The sequence below is a fragment of the Lynx rufus genome, unplaced genomic scaffold, assembly GCF_022079265.1.
Source record: "Lynx rufus isolate CCGP_SWC_20201006 ecotype Redwood Valley unplaced genomic scaffold, mLynRuf1.p SCAF_2, whole genome shotgun sequence".
In the NCBI taxonomy this organism is placed as follows: Eukaryota; Metazoa; Chordata; class Mammalia; order Carnivora; family Felidae; genus Lynx; species Lynx rufus.
This window is the reverse complement of record NW_025814834.1, coordinates 123,613,433-123,619,432: the sequence shown is the minus strand read 5'-3', so window position 1 is coordinate 123,619,432 and position 6,000 is coordinate 123,613,433. Positions and strand designations below refer to the sequence as shown.

General features: G+C 52.8%; 1 protein-coding gene across 1 annotated transcript in view; it reads left to right on the top strand.

Annotated features, from left to right (window-relative positions):
• Positions 1–1,414: 1,414 nt before the first annotated feature.
• The window catches only part of VANGL1 (VANGL planar cell polarity protein 1), a 50,623-nt gene continuing 46,037 nt past the window's right edge, over positions 1,415–6,000 (top strand). Inside the window, exon 1 of the mRNA XM_047084365.1 lies at positions 1,415–1,496. The gene's annotated coding sequence lies outside the window, so the exon portion shown is untranslated. The remainder of the gene's footprint in view (positions 1,497–6,000) is intronic.

Sequence of the window (6,000 nt, the reverse complement as noted above, 5' to 3'; positions counted from 1 at the left end):
TATAAAGCTCTACATTTCTGCACCTGAGCACGGTGGATAGACAACTGGTTTTACCCTTAAGAAGGTGGCTACCCGCGTCACCAGCACCTGCCCTCTGGAGACAGGGGACAGGTTGGTGAGGGGTGGGCAGATGTCCTGGGGTGGCAGGCTGGGGGTGGGGTTCAAGGTTGGCACTTTGAGCATATGATGTCCTCTGAAGAAGTGTGACATGTGGGAGAGACAATGGGGACGAGAGGGATGGGGCAAGAGGTGGTGAGGGGACAGTGTGGGCTTTGGGGCTGAAGTTCCCCCCCCCAAAGCTAGCTTAGGGTGGGCGTGTGTTTCCCCACACCAACTGCCCACAGTGCTTCATTAGACATGCCTCTACACGAGAGCTTGTCACGTGAGCAACTTTGGGTTCCAGCCGGATTCCAGACTCTCCACAGGGATGCTCAGCCCTACCCAGGCGACACAACTAAGTAAGAAGAATGCAGATATTCAAATAAACAGATGACAACTGTTCAGCGCCTGCCTGGGCACCAGCCACTTTCCATCATCCTCCCCAGACGCTGCAAGGTTGGCATTCCCATCCTCTCACTTTCTGGACAGGGAAACAGACTCAGAGATGGAGCCAAAGGGGTTGAATCCGGACTGAGCCCCCCACCCCGGGGGCTGTGTGCCTTCAGAGGTGTGCTCTTCCAGCAGTTTCCAGAAAACTGGCTGGGGTGGGGATGGGGGGGCAGTGACTGCTCTGTCAGAGGAGAAGGGAGAGGGTTGGCTGTGGGGGTGTGGGGGTGTATGGTTATTTGTGGGCTCATTTCCTGGGCTGTGTGTGAACTTAAGTGTGAGTAACGTGTATTGGTTGGGCGTATATGGACATTTGCAGCTCAGTACTTGGGATGTGTGTACATGAGTGTGTGTGTGGGGGGGGGGGTTGGGGTCAGTCCCTGGTCTGTGTGAATGTATGCGGGGCCCCGGTCAGGGCAAATAGGCTTGGATTTTGTGCATGATTGTGAATATGTGTGTGCGTGTGCGCGCGAGCGTTCAAGGGTGCAAGTATGTTGGGGTGCGGGGTGGGGTCGAGGCCGGGACATGCGTTAACGATGTATGAATGAGTGAGTGAGCGAATGATTGAGTGAGTGTGTGTGGTCAGTCCCTGGGGCCTGTGTGTGCATGAGTGTGCACGCGCGTGTGTGAGTGTGTGCGAGCTTCGGGTGTGGAGCGACCGCGGGCGGGGAGGGGCCGGGAGACGCCGGCCGGTCCCGCCCTCCGCTGCAGGTGGGCCGGGCCCGCGGCGGGGCCGGCCGCGCTCGCTGCTCTTGGCTCGCGGCCGCGCCGGGCTCGCAGGGCTGGGCTCGGGCTGCGGGGCGGCGCCGGGACAGGAAGCGGAAAGCGGCAGTGCAGCGGCGGCGGCGGCGGCGGGGCTCTGCCTCTACGGGAGCCCAGCGCAGGCCGCAGAGCCGGGGCCGCTGTGAGCCGAGAGCGCGGGCCGGGGAGCCCGCACGGCCGGCGCGGAGGTGAGTCCCGCGGGAGGCCGGGCGCGGGGCGCGGAGCCGCTCCCCGCCGCGGGACCCCGCGCCCCGACCCCGGACTGGGACCCCGGGTCCCCGCCCTCCTCGCCTCCCGCCCGGGAGCCCGCTCCCCGCCTGCGCACCGCACCCGGATCGTGCCTCCGGGGTCCCACTCCTCTCCCGAGCCCGCGAGGTGCGCCCCTCCTGCCCCGGCCCCGGCCCCGCCGCCCCGGCGCTCCCTCCCCACGCCTCGGACGCCGCCTTCTGCCCCGGCCGCACTTTGGGGTGCGCTCCGGGGTGCGCGTTCCGGCCGGCTGGCGGGGAGTGGCCGACCTTCCCGGGGCACCCGGGCGGCTGTACCGGCCCAGCGGGGCGGGGGGCCGGGCCGCCCTGCGCTCCCTGGGAGTCGGGCGCGCACCGCGGTTCCCACCCTGCCGCGGGGCTCGACCCTGGAGCTGCCGGCCCCGGGCCAGAAACCGGCACAGAGCCGGCCTGTGTTCGCACCTCGCTTGCAAAACTGAGCCGGCCCCGGAGGCCTGGGGGGGGGGGGGGGGCGAGTCCGGTTGCGCCCGGGAGAGCGCAACAGGCAGGTAGGAGTTTACTTTCAAAAACGCCGGGGTGGAGCAGAAGGCGTCCGGCAAGTCCCCGCCCGAGGTGTCCCCGTTGGAGGAAATCTCACCGCACCGGGGCAGCCTTCGCCACGGGCAGGACCTCCCTTCCTCCTGCAGCCTTTGAACTGCCCCCAAGCAACGCGCCCAGAGAAGTGTGAAGCTTTATAAAAATTTAAACGCGTCGCCGGCGGAGGCAGGCGGGGGGCGGAGCCGTGGCCTGGCGGCCGGGAGGTGAGCGGCTGAGCCTCGGAGCTGAGAAATCTCTTGCTCAGTTTTCGCGTCTTCAAACCAGGTCATCAAGGCCCAGCCGAGGAGGTGTCCTGAGCCCGTTTAGCTCCTCGTTAAGAGATGTCAGAGCGCTTAATATTCTGATGATTGTGTGGCTGGCGCGTGCATTCTGTTGAGCCCTTTGGACCAGGCTGTGGTTGGAAGTGCATGTATTTTTAGACCTTTATGCCAAAAGCCAGCAAGCTGTAAAGAATCTGGCCGTTTTCACTGATATGTTTATGAATTTTACAGAGTTGCTGGAAAATATTATAGCTTGTGTCACCCATCAACAATGCTAATTAGCATTCTTCCTCCTCCGGGTGGGTTGATTACACAGCTCCTAGGCTTTTTAAAGTGACATGGCAGAAACTGCCTAAAACCAGGGAAAAGTAATTAGTCATTTTATGTAACTACTAATTAGAGTTTTTAGAGCTGAATTAAATCAGTGTGATCTAGCTGGGGCTTTGATTTGTGGGAGGAAACTGTTTTATTCTGCAGTTCAGAGAAAAGGACACTCTTCACCTATCCATGAGCCTTTAGAATTCCCAAACATTGGTGTCTGTCAAGGTAATTAGTGACATTATTTGGTTGCAACTTAATTTGTAAGTAAAATGGCAGCGTTTTGAGACGGCATATTTGCAAGGACTGCTTGCCAGGCAGTACATTTTTATTGTCTTACATGTTTGAGCACCAGGACAGAACCATAAAGGAAAGTTTCCTTACCAAGCACCAGTTCCGTGTCACCTTAGTCTATTGAAGAACAGACGTTGAGTGAGGAAGTTATTCTCCCCTCCATCCCCCGATACACACAAACACCCTGTTTGTCACCCCAGACCTCAGCGGCATTTTTGGGTTACATGGGTGCTTATCCCATTGTATTTTAATAAGCAGTTCTACCTTTGGACCTGCAGCTATTTCAGATTCTTTTCTTCCGGACTCTCTACAACGCTTGGGACACCGGGCCTGTGAGCAGGAGTTGAAATTGCAAAATTCTTTGTGGGTTATGTGTGGTTTGGGACAATTTATGATGGTTGCCTGCCCTCCAATGTGTAAATAAACAGTTCTGGTAATTGCTGTATTGCTATTCGTTTTCCATAGCTAAGCGCACAGGTTCTGGAATTAGATTCTCAGAGTTCAAGCCCTGGCTCCTTCACTTACTGTGACCTTGCTTTCTTTAATGGTAGCATGACATTAATATCTGATGTCCTTTACATTGTTGTTCTCAGGATTAAGTGGGATATTGCATGCAAATGATTTAAATGGTCCACAACACATAGTAAGCACACAAGTAACTGTAGTCTGTTAAATTGTTATTGTCATGCTCTCTCTCTGTAAGGTAACTAGCTGTGGTTAGGGGACTAGCTGTGTGTGGGCATGTGATGTGGGCATCGTGCTATGCCATTTTCCAGAAGGTGGACAAGACAGGTTTAAGTGGACCATGTTTCTGCCAGCGGCTTTGGTCTTGCCTGCAGCCTGATGAAAAGGTGCATGCTGCTGTCCCCATTAGTGCCTTTCTGAATGCCATTTATTGGACAGCAATCATTGGACTAGGCACCATAGGATTTACAGAGGAGGTAGTACTCATAAAAATCTGTTTGTTTGTTTTTTAAAAATTAATGTTTATTTTTTTAGAGATAGAGAGACAACATGAATGGGACAGGGACAGAGAGAGAGGGAGACACAGAATCCGAAGCAGGCTCCAGGCTCTGAACTGTCAGCACAGAGCCCGATGCAGGGCTCAAACTCACGAACCGAGAGATCATGACCTGAGCCGAAGTCGGACGCTTAACCGACTGAGCCACCCAGGTGCCCCTCAAATCTATTTTTTGAAGCTTAAAAATCTAGCAGGGGATAAGGGGGTCACTTGAAAACAGATACCCATCATAGAACCCCAGACATGTTAACCATTCACAGCTCTTCAGAAATCCACACCCTGCTGCTGGGGGGTGTTCCAGGGGTAATTAGCGACTGGAGCCAAGAGCAGTCATTCGAGGAAGGTGAGTTGAAATCTTTGGCAAAACAGGTAAAAAAAAAAAAAAAAAAAAAAAAAAAAAAAAAAAAAATGAGGTTAACATTTTCTTTGCTTGTGTATAGTGGCCCAGAATTTATCAGAGGTCTGTTGTAATGAAAATATCAATTGGGTTTGTCACAAATGCCACAGGCCTTCTGACCCCCCATCAGCGACCTGGAGGGTGTTTTATGGTTTAGAGAGCACAAGTTCACAAGTTCAGCAAAATGTTTTGCAGGGCTTTGCCATACCCTTCCCACCCTCCCATACTTACAACCCCAAGGCCCTCCAGATAAACCCACTGGAACACACAGTTTTTTCTCTGATCCCTTTGATAGTCACTTCCCACCTGGGACTAGTAAAAGGAGGCCCAAGGAACAGAATGGATGTCACTAAATTACTTAGCTACAGTTAATGGTATTAGTTCGAGGTAGAGTAGCACTGGCCAAAAAATGTACATATAGTGTAATGCAATTGGTAGGGAAGTCTTGTGGCATACTAAGGTATTCTTCCTAAGGAAGAAGGTATTCCTTCCTTGGGGCGGGCTCTGTGCTGACAACTCAGAGCCTGGAGCCTGCTTCGGATTCTGTGCCTCCCTCTCTCTCTGCCCCTCGCCCGCTCACACTCTGTGAGCTTGAAAAAAATAAACTTAAAAAAAAAGATCTTAAAAAAAAAAGTTAATGGAGTAAATAAACCCTTTAGCATGCTATGTATGATAAAAAGTAATATGCACAGTATGCATAAACACGATTGCACCAGAAACTTCTTTCCCTTGGATTTACTGCGGAAGGAGCGGAGTGGTTCTTTAAATACAGTGTATGTGTCCATACCCCTCACAAGATAACTTTCTACCCTCCAAACCAGAGTGCCCGTAATTACTTCATAGCTGTAGGCAGAGCCGTTGATGTTTTTATAATTTCCTTTTCGTCAAGGTTAACTTATGTTTACCACTGTCATTACCGTAACATATTATTTCCCCCATATGATTTTCTGAACACTGTGTTTTTCTTTTAAGTAGTAGTCAGGTATATTTTATGTGGGTGAACTTGACTTTAGGGAAAGATCCTCTGAGGCCAGTGACCTTCAATTTGTTTTTAATAAAGCATGGCGAAGGGGGTTCTCTCTGACATTTGTGCCTGGGAATCCCAGAATTTAAGATGCTGCCATGCAGTCAAAAGTGCCCTGTGCACCTGTCCCAGTGTTGCCCTGCTGGCCTTCATGAGATGCCACTTGACCAGCCCTCACCCTTTCCTGGTGTTTGCCTCTGTCTCCCACCCAAGCAGTGCCTATAGCTGGTACTACAGGGGTGAAAGGCAGGAGGGCAACGCTCAGTGGGGGGGGGTGGGGGGAGAGGGGGTAGTCAGGGTGTTTGTGGGAAGCAGCTGAACGAGACTGCTGCTGATTTTTACTTAGTGTGTCTGCAGTGAGATTGTTGTGTGAGCAAAAAGTTGGTGGTTCTGACATCACCACTAACCTAATCTCTGCGTTACTTTCCTCTTCTGTAAAACTGAGAATGTAAACTAGACAATGGCTAGGGTTTCTTCCACAGTGGATCTGTGGCCTCCACGGCCTGAGGTCTGCCACAGAAACCCTTACTCAGCACACATTATTGATTGCCTGGTAT